At 36.6% G+C, this 15714-nt stretch overlaps 1 protein-coding gene across 1 annotated transcript in view; it reads left to right on the forward strand.

The window, feature by feature from the left end:
* Positions 1–15714, forward strand: part of XYLT1 (xylosyltransferase 1) — a 448706-nt gene that overhangs the window by 279506 nt on the left and 153486 nt on the right. The window lies entirely within an intron of this gene.

Below are 15714 nucleotides of genomic sequence, written 5' to 3' on the forward strand. Positions count from 1 at the left end.
GTTCCTGGAAATGTTAAAAGCCAAAAACAACTACGCGGTCAGATTGACATTTTGATGAATATACGGTGCAGTTGGATGCCTTTATGCTTGTCCGCGCACGTTTACAAAGCAATTTAAGGCTAATCACCTGTCACCTGAAAGAAATCCTTTCCTAAGGTGCACAAAATCTTTACGTTTGGCCTCTCCCATACATGTTAAAAATAAAGATATTTTTTCTTTCTTTCTTTCTTTCTTTCTTTATTTCGTTCTTTCTATTTTAAACAGATTACGGTCAATCTAATCTTCTCATACACACACACAAATATAGGTACAAATTATTTAATGTACTATTTTGCTGCAATTGTTTTTCAATAGCCAAACTGCAGACACAATTTTCCCTATTTGGAAAAGCCAATCTGGGCTTGGGTCTGCAAAGAACAAAACTAGCCATGGTAATTATGTTAGTATAAAATGCATTGTTTTGCAGTTGTTGTCAGTTAAATCCAATAAGGGAAAGAGTAGTCAGTAGGGTGCGTTTCAAATGCCGAATTATAATTAGAATTACATTTTTCTGAGGTAAACTACGCAAAATAAAATTAAAGTATACTGCAGAGTTTTTTTTCATTACGCATAACTAAACAGACATCAGGATGTATGTACTTCAAGATATATCTGGTTAAGAAAATTAAAGTAAATATATATATATATATATATATATATATATATATATATACAGTCTGGTATGTAATGGCAGAACTCACTTTTGTCCAAAGACAAAAGAACAAGGACCTTGTCTTTTTCTGTGCCGGTGACAGCGCTTGGTGTGATAATCATAGCCCATTTGTAAAATCTAGGGCACGACATAGGGCTCAGACATAAAGTAACTTCCAGGTCATTAAACTGAATGGTTGTTTCAAGTCCTTAAACCTATCCAGGGCCCAGATCTCTGCTTGTGCACAGCATGGCTTAGGCTGTTTGATTAATTCAGCAGTGATTCAGTACGACTATACTTAAAATGAAATTAAACTCAAAAACTTATGTCATGCATATAAAAATGTAGCAGTGACACATATTAAAATATTTTGCATATAAAAATATAAAACATTCAAAATTAAACTTTCATTGTTTATCTAGAAAATGCAATTAAAAGAAACATCTTCAAGTATCAAATTCTCTTAATTATTTTGGTATCTTTTGTTGAAGTGTAAACGTAGGTAGGCTCATAGAAACTTAGGAGCAAAGTCATGTTTTTGGCATTCAATGACAGCAGTGTTTACAACAATGTATATAGTAATGTTATACATTGTTGCAAACATCACTGCCACATGAGTGTACGAAACACACGTGCACTCTCCTGTGAGCCTACCTAGGTTTATGCAAATTTGAGAGTAGAAGTAAATTGGAATCTCTTTTTAAAGGGACAGTCTACACCTTAGTCATCTTAAAGTGTTACCTTAGATTAAGCTGCAAAAACCCTCCTTCCCCCCTTTCTATATCATGCAGTAGGAACGGTAAAAAGATTATATTAAAATTAATATTGTTTGTGGCCACTTTGAAATGGCTGCCAAGCTCCCCCACTGATGACATCTGGGCTGCATATGGCATCCAATCACAAAAGGCTCACTAGTTGCATTCAACAAACTGTCAATGCTATTCAGTGCCTAGATGCAGCCCAGATTGGGATGTCATCAGTGGGCGGAGTTTGGCGGCCATTCAATTTTAAAATAACTTTTTTACCGTTCCTTCTGCATAATATAGAAAAGGTGCAGGAGGCTATTTGCAGCTTAATCTAAGTAAGAATTTAAGATGACTAAGGTGTACACTGTCCCTTTAAATTACATACTCTAAATCATGAAAGTTTAAATTGACTTCACTGCCCCTTAAAGGGACAGTCAAGTCCAAAAAAAACTTTCATAATTTAAATAGGGCACGTAATTTTAAACAACTTTCCAATTTACTTTTATCAACAATTTTGCTTTGTTCTTTTGGTATTTTTAGTTGAAAGCTAAACCTAGGAGGTCCATATGCTAATGTGATGTTACCTAGGAGTGAGCACTGATTGGCTAAAATGCAAGTCTGTCAAAAGAACTGAAATAAGGGGGCAGTTTGCAGATGCATATATACAAGGTAATTACAGAGGTAAAACATGCATTATTATAACTGTGTTGGTTATGCAAAACTGGGGAATGGTTAAACAACAAAAATGATGGTGTTGACTGTCCCTTTAAGTTTTAAATGCATATGAAACATTTATATTGATGCTTAATTTCTCATATATTCTAGCCACAGTTTTAAAATGGCATTATTGTTGTTTTAAAGGGACATGAACACAATAATGATTCAGACAGAGCATGCCATTTTAAGAGACTTCTCAATTTACTACTTTTTTCAGTTTTGCTTCATTATTTTGGTAGTCTTTGTTGAAGGGCATACCTAGATAGGCTCTGTGGCAGCAGTTGACTACTGGGATCTAAATGGTGATTGGTGGCTACACACATATGTCTCTAGTCATTGGCTCAGCAGATGTGTTCAGCTATCTGCCAGCAGTGTATTGCTGCTCTGGAGCTAACTCAGGGGATAAGCACTTATATACAAGTAACAGTGCAATGATAAAATGCTCTCACCCCTTTTCAGCATTTTGTGTTTGAGCTTTATTTCCCTTATAGCAAGAGTCAAATATTGGGCTTGATTTATCAAGGGCTAAGAGAATTCTCCTTTGTGTTCTCCTCTAAGTTCTCTGTATCTCGCCCTTGGATAGTCGCACTGGTGCACACAAATTTATAAAAAAAATGGCACGTAATAATTTTCACTGTTTGTAAGGCGAGCTGGGGCGGAATATGATTAATTTTTTTACGTGAAAAAAGCAAGTTCTCCTGATTTATCGTTTCAAACCCGTGTTTTTTTAGGATGTATTTTTTGCCCTCTTCAAGTAATCTATTACATTTGCGTTATTTTGGTATGTTACCAGTTACCACAATGCATTTTTCTTTAACTTCGTTATAGCAACTTAATGATTTCTAAGGCTGTTCTCCACGGTACCTATGGAAAACTATAATGCACATATTTGTAGGAGAACTTTGAGTTCTAAAAGGCACAAAAATGATAAATTGGTAACTGGGGGTAATGCTAAGGCGGACTCTATGAAATGAGACTAAAACTAGCAAATTTAACCCTTTTTTGAGCGCACCAATGCGTCTTGGTGAACACGAAGTGAGAGGATCGTATAGTCGGACTTGCCCAATTAAAGACGCACTTTGTATTAATAAATCAGGGGATTCAGTCATATGCGGATTTATGGGCACAATTTTAAGAGAATTGCTTTGATAAATCACACTCATTGTGCCTTTTATTCGTGCTGTGGCTTTGCTTTCATAAATATGAAAATTGGTTCTTAAAATTCCCCAAGTCATAGTTGTTTTATAGTCATCTTTTGCTCTCAACACCTTTCTGTATCTAAGACAAACATAGATATGTCTTTGCTACAAAAGAAATTTGACTAACTTCCAGTTTGTTTACATTCTTATGATGAATCCTTACGCTTGACTAAAGCACAAGTGAAAATTCATATTTTCCTAAAAAAATTTATTTTACCTGTGGGTATTTAGAGAGAGATTATTTCTCTTTTATTTTTACTGTTTGCCTGGGAAATTATTTAACACAGTTCAAGAGACTGAAGTTTGGTTTATATTGTGAAGGAATTTTGAGGCTGCTCCAAAAAATTTTTTTTATAAAATTTCAGTACATATTAGATTATAGATTATAAGATTTAGTTAAATGGAGTAGAAACATATCTGGATAAAAAATGCTTTTTTTGTCAATAGTAAGGTGCCTAGGACTCTTCCGTTATTGGGGGTCAGCTGTCTGGCTCATACCTAAACTCTCTAAAATTATTTCAATGCAGATAAAATATGTTTTACATGGAGAACTTAAAGGGACCGTCTACTTCAGCATTTTTATTGTTTCAAAATATAGATAATCCCTTTATTACTCATTCCCCAGTTTTGCATAACCAACACGGTTATATTAATACACTTTTTCCCTTTGTGACTACCTTGTATCTAAGCCTCTGCACACTACCCCCTTATCTCAGTTCTTTTGACAGACTTGCATTTAAGCCAATCAATGCTGACTCATAAATAACTCTGAGCACAATCGTATCTATATGGCACACATGAACTAGCGCTGTCTAGCTGTGAAAACTGTCAAAATGCATTGAGATAAGAGGCAGTTCAAGGGCTTAGAAATGAGCATATGAGCCTACCTAGATTTAGCTTTCCACAAAGAATACCAAGAAAGCAAAGCAATCATGAGTTTCATTTTTTACTAGACTGTCCCTTTAAGTTAGTTATTTATTTTAGTAATATATTTTATTTAAACACATAGTTAAAGTCAGCTCTATTTAATCAATGCACTACTAGTAAAACACATTTGGCGAGCCAGCCACAAGAAGCATATGTGTGAAACCACTAATCAGCAGCTAGCTCCAAGTAGCAAATTACTGCTCCTGAGCCTACCTAGGTAAAGTTTTCAAGAATAATAACTAGGAAATGAGGTTGATCCCTTAACTTACCCCATCAGGGCAAATGTCCTGGTTTCCAGTGACGGTCTTGGCATGTGCCAACTCAATCCATAACACACCCACTGCCCCTGCCCGCTTGCCTTGACTCCACCCACATAATACCAGTAGTCCACTTTCCACAAGTGCCTCAATCTCCTTGTCCCAGAAAACCTCTGGGAAGTTTAGGAGATATGCACTTCCTGTTATCTTCAAAATTAAAATAAACTGTTTAAAGGGTCATGAAACAACATTTTTTTTTCTTCTTGGTTCAGAGCATATTTAAAGGGACAGGAAACCAAAAAAAAATTATTTCATGTTTTGTATAGAACATACATTTTTAAACAACTTTTTAATTTACTTCTATTATAAAAATTTGCTTCATTCCTTTGTTATCCTTTGCTGAATGAACAGCATTGCACTCCTGACAGCTAGCTGATCACATCTAGTTAGCCAATCACAAGAGACAAATGTGTGCAGGCACCAATCAGCAGCTAGCCCCCACTAGTGTAGGATATGTGCATATTCTTTTTTAACAAGGAATAATAAAGCACATTTAAAATAGAAGTTAATATAAAGTGTCTTAAAATTGCATTATCTATCTGAATTATGCAAATTTAATTTTGACTTTCCTATCCCTTTAAGAAAAGAGTCCAATTTACATCTATTATCAAATTTGTTTCATTCTCATGGTATCCTTTGTTGAAGAGCATACCTAGGTAGGTAGTGTACATGCCTCTGGAACGCTGTGCTGCAGGAGTTAGTGCAATTACTGCTGCCATCTAGTGTTTTGGCACTGTTAAAACTTAGCATTCTTGAAAAATAACTGCCATATAGTGCTAAAAACATTTGAATACATCTGAGCCGGCCTACCTAGTTTTCAACAAAGGATATGCAATTGTCATATATATAAGAAGGGAATTAATTTAGGGTTCAGTGTCTCTTTAAAGGGACACAAAACCCACATTTTTTTTCTTTCATGATTCAGATAGAGCAGACAATTTTAAGCAACTTTCTAATTTACTACTATAATAAATTTTTCTTCGTTCTCTTGCTATCTTTATTTGAAAAAGCAGGAATGTAAGCATAGGAGCCAGTTTTGGTTTAGAACCTGGGTAGCACTTGCTGATTGGTGACTACATTTGTCCAGGTACTGAACCAAAAATGGGTCGGCTCCATTGCTTACATTCCTGTGTTTTCAATTAAAGATACCAAGATAACCAAATTATAATAAGAGTAAAGTAGAATGTTGATTACAATTGCATGCGCTATCTGAATCATAATAGAAAAAAAAAAAAGGGTTTTGTGTCCCTTTAACAGATCTCATTGCTGTAATATGTTTGAATTATCAATTACCAGTTCTGACTGATTTTTGCTGCTCTCACATCAGATCTCTATCTATGAAATTTCTTCCTTGACCCTTTGACCTTATTAGCTAATTTTGGTACCAGGTGAAGGTTCTGAAATTGTGACTGATGTCCTCCGCTTCCAGGTCACTGACATTACTGTAGAGCTACTTTATCATTTTATCACTGGCAGGTGTCAAAACATGTTTACGGAAGGAAATCACGTTCCAAGCTGCAACTCGGTGCTAACTAGACTTCCCATTATCAATAATAAAGAAAGCGAGTGATCTGGAAAGGTCAGGAACATGATCAACCAATGCAGCACAGGAACCAGACTTGTGACTCCTGGTGGAAATATAGAAGCAGTTAGTTTAATACATTTGCCCTCAGGCTGCAACAGAGTATGATGAATGTTTCCAAATGCTAACTTAGGTAATAGATAGGACATGAAACAAATCCCAATCGATAAATATTTGCACTTTTTCTGAAAACATAAGGACGTACATTTATATATCTTGTTCTTTAGAAATTCACTGTACTACAAATGCTTTCCCTGTGGACCACATATACGTGTTTATAACTTTGATTTACTGCTAAAGATGTAGTGTAACTGAGCTCTGTAGGCGCACAGAATTGTGAATTGCTTTCTCTCTCTCTCTCTCTCTCTCTCTCTTTTTTCTCTTTCTCTTTTCTCTCTCTCTCTCTTTTCTCTCTTTCTCTTTTCCACTCTTTCTCTCTCTTTTCTCTCTCTCTCTTTTTCTCTCTCATTTTCTCTCTCTCTCTCTCTCTCTCTCTCTCTCTCTCTCTCTCTTTTTTCTCTTTCTCTTTTCTCTCTCTCTCTTTTCTCTCTTTCTCTTTTCCACTCTTTCTCTCTCTTTTCTCTCTCTCTCTTTTTCTCTCTCATTTTCTCTCTCTCTCTCTTTCTCTTTTTTTCTCTCTCTCTTTTTCTCTCTCTTTCACTCTCTCTTTTTCTCTCTCTCTTTCTCTGTCCCTTTTTTTCTCTCTCTCTTTTTTCCTCTCTCTCTTTTTCTGTCTCTCTCGCTTTCTCTCTATATATCGCTATATATTTATCTGGCTCTCTCAAGCTCTGGTTCTCTCTCCTTCTCTCTCTCTATCTCTTTCTCTCTGTCTTTCTCTCTCTCTCTCTCTCTCTCTCTCTTTCTCTCTGTCTTTCTCTCTCTCTCTCTCTCTCTCTATATATATATATATATAATTTTATATATATATATATATATATATATATATATATATATACTATAATTGCATTTGTAATGCGTCCGTCTGTGTCGCCAGTTGAGCACGCATCTTAAAAGCGCTAGGCAGCCAAAAGAATGTCGGCTGCGCGCGCAGCCTAAACCCGCAGGTGAATTCTTTCACCACCCTACTATTTTCGGAATCCACCGGGATGCAGCCTAACCACCATGCTATTTTCGGAATCCACCAGGATGCAGCGAAGCCAAACGGAGCATTACACAAAAAAAACCTAACCGCCCGCAAAAAGTATTTAAAAAAAAAAAAATAACTGCCTGCCTAAACAAGTATTAAAAAATAAAATAACCACCCGCAATAAGTATTAAAAAAAAACTAACCACCCGCAATAAGTATTAAGAAAAACAAACAAACAACCAACTACCTAATAAAATTATTAACCCCTAAATCCGCCAACTCCAACATTGCAAACTACCTAATACATCTATTAAGTCCTAAACCGCCATTAATCCACATTGCTAATTAACCTAATAAATCTATTAACCCCTAAACCGTCATTAATCCACATCACAATTAATATAATATATCTATTAACCCCTAAACCGCCAAACCCCACAACGCAAATAACTAATCAATAAGCCCCCTAACCTAACACCCCCTAAATTGACCCCATTACATAAATTAAAATAATCCTAAATTACAATTAAAATAAAAAACCTAACATTACTTTAAAAATAAAGAAAACTAAGTTCAAACTAATCTAAAATGACAGAAAATAAAAAAAGCCTAACATTACACAAAATCCCCCCTAACAGTAAAACCCCCCACCCACCAAACCCCTCAAAATAAAAAAACCTAACACTATAAAAACCTAAACTACCTAAAGGGGCATTTGTATGGGCATTGCCCTTAAAAGGGCATTCAGCTCTTTTACTGCCATTAAAAGTGCATTCAGCTCTTTTTCAACTGCCCAAATCCCTAATCTTTAAAAAAAAACATTTAAAAAAAAACCTAACACTAAGCCCCAAATAGGTACTCATGGTTCCTAAAGTCCGACGGAGAAGGTCTTCTTCCAGACGTGTCCATCATCTTCTATCTTCATCTACAGCGAAGGTAGCGCAGAGTGGAAGTGTGGAGCGGTCCTCCCAGATGTGACGAACCTTTGCGGTGGCGCTCCTCTGCAACGTGGAGGCTCCTCTTCATGCGATCGTCTGCCACACACTGAAGATTGAATGCAAGGTACCTCATATTTATTGGGGTATCTTGCATTGCTATTGGCTGATATTTTAAAATCAGCCAATGGGATGAGAGCTAATGAAATCTTATTGGCTGATTTAAACAGCCAATAGGATTTCAGTAACTCTAATCCTTTTGGCTGATTTCTAAATGTCAACCTATAGGTATGCAAGGTACACCAAATTGATTGCTGTACCTTACATTCAATCTTCAGTCTACGACAGACATTGGATGAAGTGGAGCCTCCATGCCGCCGAGGAACGCCTCCGTCGATGACTGCCGCTGATGATCGCCGCCGAGGACCGCTGCTGTTGAGGACTGCCGCTGAGGATCCAGGCATCGGGAACACAGCTCTGCACCTCCGCTCCGCACCGCCTTCACTCCAGGTGAAGATAGAAGATTATGGATCCGTCTGGAAGAAGACCTTCTCCGCCGGACTTCAGGAACCATGAGTACCTATTTGGGGCTTAGTGTTAGTTTTTTGTTTTTTTGGGTTTCTTATTTTTTTTTTTTTTTTTAAGATTAGGGATTTGGGCAAATGAAAAAGAGCTGATTGCCCTTTTAAGGGCTGTAAAAGAGCTGAATGCCCTTTTAAGGGCAATGCCCATACAAATGCCTCTTTAGGGGCAATGAGTAGCTTATTTTTTAGTGTTATTTTTTTATTATTTTGGGGGGTTTACTGGGTGGGGGGTTTTACTGTTAGGTGGGATTTAGTATTTTTCAGAGGTAAAAGAGCTGTTTAACAAAAGGCCCTTTTAAGGGCTATTGGTAGTTTAGTTTTAGATTAGGGGGTGTTTTTTATTTTGGGGGGGATTTTTTTATTTTTATAGGGGTATTAGTTTAGGTTTAATTTTTTTATTTTGGATACCTTTGTTTATTTTTTTTCTGTAATTTTAGTTGTTTTTTTTTAACTTTAGCTTGGGGGGTTGTAGTTTTTAAACATAGAGTGCCCTCTTGTCAGGCTTATCACCTAGTATATATTATAATATAATATGAGTGTGTGTAATTTATGTTATGTGTTATATATGGGTGTGTTTGAGTGCATATGTATGTATAGACTGTAATGCAATACATTGCTCTTCTAAAAATAATTGAAAACATTTTTTTGTGATTGTATCATTTTGGATTCTACTATTAGGCACTGTGTGGGAGTGGTAGATAATTCTGTAGCTGGAATGATGACAAATTAAGAATACTCTTTAAAACAATTTTACTGCTTACATACCTCTAGGTTTAATTTAAAAACATGTAATTAGTTAATAGGATATATTTAGGAACAGGCAGAGCATTTTCCTGAGGGTGCGATTGTAGCTGTGTTAATAGGAGACATTTAATTTACAATATGTTTCATTAAGCAAAGTAAGTCATAGTTCTGATATTTGAAATTAATATTCATACCATATTGAAATCCTTTCTCTCTTAAAGGGACATGAAAACCATTTTTTTTCCTTTCATGGTTCATATACAGCCAGGGGCGGTTCTACACAGGGGCCCACAGGGGCCAATGCCCCTGTAAAAATGTCCCTGGCCCCCTCTGTAGCCCCCCTGAGCTGGCCACTGAGCTGACTGAAAAATACTGGACAAGATCAAGGCTATTTATCTGCTTCCCTGTCCCTGAAACGCTGTCTAGTCAAAGTGTGGGGTTAACAAAGTGAAGTAAATATATATATATATATATGTATGTGTGTCTGCTTATATGTATGGATTTGTGTGTGTGTATATATATATATATATATATATATATATATGTATTTGTATATCTGTATGGTTGTGTGTGTATGTATGTATCTATGTGTGTATTTGTTTGTGTGTGTGTATATATATATATATATATATATATATATATATATATATATATATATATGTGTATGTATGATGTGTGTGTGTGTATGTATACGTGTGTATATATATATATATATGTATATATATATAAAAACACAGAGGAGTTGCACTCCAAGCAGACAAATAATCCAGTGCCCTGGGTGCAGCAAACAGATTAGACAAGTATATGGAACAAGCGCACTCCAAGGGATCCTTAAACAGACACTTTTATTTAGTGAACGTTTTCGGACGTAATATAGTCTGTCTTCAGACCAAAAGTGTGTGTGTGTGTGTGTGTGTATATATATATATATATATATATATACACACAAATTATAAATATATATACATTTATATATATACACACACACACACACACACACACACATATATATATATATATATATATATATTTGTTTCTGTTTTTTAATGTGCCCCCGTGATTAAACACTGGCCCCACCTTGGCCCCCCCAGTAAAATGTGTCTAGAACCGCCACTGTTAATACAGCACACAATTTTAACCAACTTCCCATTGTACTTCTATTATCAAATTTGCTTCATTGTCTTTTTATGCTTTGCTGAAGGAGCAGCAGTACACTACTGGGAGCTAGCTGAACACAACTAGTGAGCCAATAACAAGAGGTATATATATGCAGCCATCAGTCAGCAGCTAGCGTTGAGTAATGCATTGCTGCTGCTAAGCCTACCTACAGGGCCGGACTTGGAATAAAAAGCAGCCCTGGAAAAATATGAAGACCAGCCCTATTTTTTGTTGAGTTGGTAGAATGCACATGCCCCATTTTTCTCAAAGTGGATTACTGGGATACTCCTTCCTCAATATTTTCTTCAGAATTAAATTATATTACTTTGTTTTAAAAAAAGCCAGATTGATCTTATATAGGCAAATTACGACCCAACTGCACCATTAATCACCCCTTTAAATTGTAGCTTTCCAGCCCCATCTGCTGAAGCCCACTGGGAAATCTCCTGGTATCCTGGTAGGCCAATCCGGCCCTGCCTACCTAGGTATGCTTTTTAACAGAAAGCTAATTGGGTAATAGAAGTAAATTGGAAAGCTGTTTAAAATTGTGTGCTCTGTACGAATCATGAAAGTTTAATTTTGACTTTGCTGGAACTTTAAAAGAAGAACAGTTTCTCCCATTTTCTTCCATTACAGGAGTCACACAATGACACTCTATACAGGGGCATATTTTGGCATAGGCAATCAAGGCAATTGTGGGGGGAGGTAGCACTTTTTGATTCTAACTACACACACTCACTACACCCACACATACACGTAGACTGCACTACACACTCCATATACACACCCACACATACACGCAGACTGCACTACACACTCCATACACACCCACACACCCACACATACACGCAGACTGCACTACACACTCCATACACACACACACACCCACACATACACGCAGACTGCACTACACACTCCAAATACACACACACACACCCACGCATACACGCAGACTGTACTACACACTCCATACACACACACCCACACATACACGCAGACTGCACTACACACTCCATATACAAACACACAAATAAACACACATGCACACTTGAATATTTACTTTGGAAATGCCATAAAAAATGACACATAAAATATTATGGCCAAAGACCTGGGGGTCAGCAGAATTTTGAGTGCCTAGGACAGCACAAAACCTAAATACACCACTGACAGTATACAAACTCTGCAGTTTCCCCCCCCTAAGCAATAACATTACAAACACTAAACCACTGGAATGTGGTGCAGCACATATCTCTTAAATTGATAGTAAATCCTAGCATTTGTAAAAACGCTATGATTTACCAGTGCAACAAATAAAGAGGAAATTCAGTCATGAATTATAAAATACTTCATGCTGAAAGTTCCTTTATTTGTCTGTAGCTTTCGCCGCACTGAGCGTCTCAGGCCGCCAACAGCAGAATGCTATTTATCACTGAGGTGATATTAGCCAATAGCCGTGCGGGCCAAATGGCATTATGCCAGATAGCTAGCACGCTATTGGCTAAAATCACCTCTGTGATAAAAAGCATTCTGCCGTGGCCAGCCTGAGGTGCTCAGTGCGGTGAACGCTTCAGACAGATAAAGGAAATTTCAGCATGAAGTATTTTATACTTTATGACTCAAAGCACCCGTTATTTGTTGCATTGGTAATTCCTACCATTTCAGAAACTCTAGGATTTACTATCACTTTAATAGCGGACTAGAAATTACCATCTGAACCTCTCTGTGTAAAAAAAAAAAAAAAAAAAAAAAAAAAAAAAAAAAAAAAAAGCAAAACATATTTTAAAGGGATAGTAACACCAAAAATGCTATTGTTTAAAAAGATAGATAATCCCTTTATTTACCATTCCCCAGTTTTGCATAACCAACACTGTTATAGAAATATACTTTTTACCTCTGTAATTACCTTGTATCTAAGCTTCTGCTGACTGCCTCTTTATCTCAGATCTTTTGACAGATTTGCATTTCAGGCAGTTAGTGCTGACTCTTAAATAACTTTACGTGCATGAGCACAGTGTTATCTATATGAAACACATGAACTAACGTACTCTAGTGGTGAAAAACTGTCAAATGCAGAGGCGGCCTTCAAGGGCTTCGAAATTAGCATATGACCCTACCTATGTTAAACTTTCAACTAAAACAAAGCAAATTTGATGATAAAAGTAAATTAGAAAGTTGTGTAAAATTACATGTGCTATCTGAATCATGAAAGTTTAATTTAGACTTTACTATCCCTTTAACTCAAAATTTCCTCTGTAACTACAACCCATTGACTTTACTATCCCTTTAACTCAAAATTTCCTCTGTAACTACAACCCATTGTAATGAGACTTTAAGCATCTGATGTAGATGCTTTCCCTGGCACTAGCAAGTGAGTGTGCATCTGGCATGTGCAGGAATAACCACTTTATTTCCCTCCTTTGTTTAAGAAATTTTACTATGAAATCTCACAAGATCATCCAACGAGATCCCAGTAATGCAAAATGTGACCTCAGCACTGATAATTCTGATTGGCTGTTTTTTTTTTCATCATGTAGATGACAGTTAAAAAATAGCTGAAAAATAACTGTTCACTAAACACTTACTCTGGTGAGCCGATCTTAGTTTTATTTATAGAAAAGCCCAGCTATAAATCATAAACTTTTTTTCTCTCTCAGTCGCATCAGGATTAAACACGTTAGGTGCCATCAAAGTAGTTTTTGCAGTAGATTTGTGGTATGTGATATGTGGCCAAAGCAAATACAAACTTGACAACTAAAAAATCCTTATTAATTACTGTTTTTTTTTTTTTTAATAATCAATAAGATCAGTTCTTGAAATGTGCAAATAACAAGGTCATATCATTTCATAATTTACATGTTTTTACCTCTTTAGACATCCCCTGCACACAGTGAGGAACACTGCTTCATTGCAAACAACCAATGTGAGAACCTTAAAGGGACAATTCACCCAAAAAATGTTCTCCCCTTTAAATTGTTCCCAATGATTCATTTTACCTGCTGGAGTCTATTACATTGTTTACTATGAGTTCCTTTACCCCTATTTTGGCATTTGGAATAACTGATTTAGCTTGTGGTATCCCTACCTATACTTTAAGTTTCTATACTGGAGTATATTATTTTGAATAGTCTAAGTAAACACAGCCAGCAGAAGAGATTACACTCTCAGTGGGGTGCAGGATAGATAAGTAATACAATTATAATTTTCCATTGTCCTTTTTAAGTATTGAGTTTTGGTTTTCCAGACAAATATAAGATAAAGAAGCATGTGTGTGTACACAAAGTGATAACATACTGAGATCTGATATTACCTGAAGCTCAGCCCATTGTAATAGGCTGTGGTTTAAAAGCACAAAACCAGCTATTTTATATACACAAATAAACCTGAAAATACAATTTCTCATACATTTTATACTCTGCAGCTGGTGTAACAAGTCATTGAAAATACATTCATATACAAACAATTTTACAGTGAACTGTCTCTGTAGATGAAACCCAATTTTTTTCTTTCATGATTCAGATAAAGCAGCCATTTTAAACATCTTTCCTATTTACTTCTGTTATCAAATTTTCTTTGTTCTCTTGGTATCTCTTGTGGAAAAACAGGGATGTAAGCTTAGGATCGTGCGCGTGGCTGCAGCACTAAATGGCAGCAGTTTTGCAGGAATGTTATACATTTGCAAGTGGCTGCATTATTTCCTGCCTTGAAGTGCTTGAGACATGTGCACACTACCTATCTAGATTTCTCTTCAACAAAGAATAGAATGAGAACAAAGCAACAAATTTGATTAAAGAAGAAAATTGGATTTTTTTTTTTTAATTGTATGTTCTGAATCACAAAACAAACATTTTGGGTTTCCTGTCCATTTAAATTGTATTCAAGTAAGGAAATCTATCTATCTATCTATCTATCTATCTATCTATCTTTTCAGATGATTTAAAACTTAGTAAACAATGTAGTATTGCAGCGAGTAGGGCCAGCAGAATGCTTGGATGTATTGGTAGAGGTATTTGCAGCAGAATTAGTAAGGTTCTTATGTCACTTTATAGATCTTTAGTTAGGCCTCATCTTGAGTATTGTGTGCAGTTCTGGAGGCCATGAGGCCCATTTATCAAGCTCCGTATGGAACTTGTGGGCCCGTGTTTCTGGCGAGTCTTCAGACTAAAGACCGCTGCTCCATAACCCTGTCCGTCTGCTCTGAGCAGGCGGACGGTAATCACCCCAATTCAACCCGATCGAGTACGATCGGGTTAATTGACACCTCCCTGCTGGCGGCCGATTTCCCGCGAGTCTGCAGGAGGCGGCGTTGCACCAGCTGCTGGTGCCATGCTGAATACGGAGAGCGTATTGCTCTCCGCATTCAGTGAGGTCTTGCGGACCTGATCCGCATTGTCAGATCAGGTCCGCAAAACCAGGGTAGTCATTGCCTGAGGCCATGCCGTGATTGGAGGAAGCCGGATTAGTCATTGCTAACATGTGAAGAGAGGATTTCCAGGAGGGGGAAGCTGCTCTGGCTGTGAAAAGAAAAAAAAGTATGTTTTTAATCAAAAAACGGCTGCTTTGTAAACTTTGATGAATGAAAGTGCCCCTGTTTTTAATAGTATTTTTAAAAAACTGGCTTTCATTTTTCAAAGTTTACCTTCACTTTAAATAGGCCTCCATATCTTCAGAATGATATTAACTAACTTGAATCTGTGCAAAGGAGGGCTACCAAAATGGCACATGGTCTAAAAAATAAAACTTACCAGGATAGGCTCAATGACCTAAATATGTATAGCTTAGAGGAGAGAAGGGAAAGAGGTGATATGATAGCAACTTTCAAGTACGTTAAAGGGATTAGTAAAACTGAGGCTGTGAATATTTTACATAAAAAGGAAAATTCAAGAACAAGGGGTCATGATCTCAAGCTGAAGGGTAGTAGATTGAGGAGTAATTTGAGGAAGCTTCTTTTCAGAAAGAGTGATAGATTAATGGAATAAACTTCCACAAGCTGTAGTAATGACAAACACTATGGGGGACTTTAAAAATGC

Source organism: Bombina bombina, chromosome 11, assembly GCF_027579735.1.
Source record: "Bombina bombina isolate aBomBom1 chromosome 11, aBomBom1.pri, whole genome shotgun sequence".
Taxonomy (NCBI): domain Eukaryota; kingdom Metazoa; phylum Chordata; class Amphibia; order Anura; family Bombinatoridae; genus Bombina; species Bombina bombina.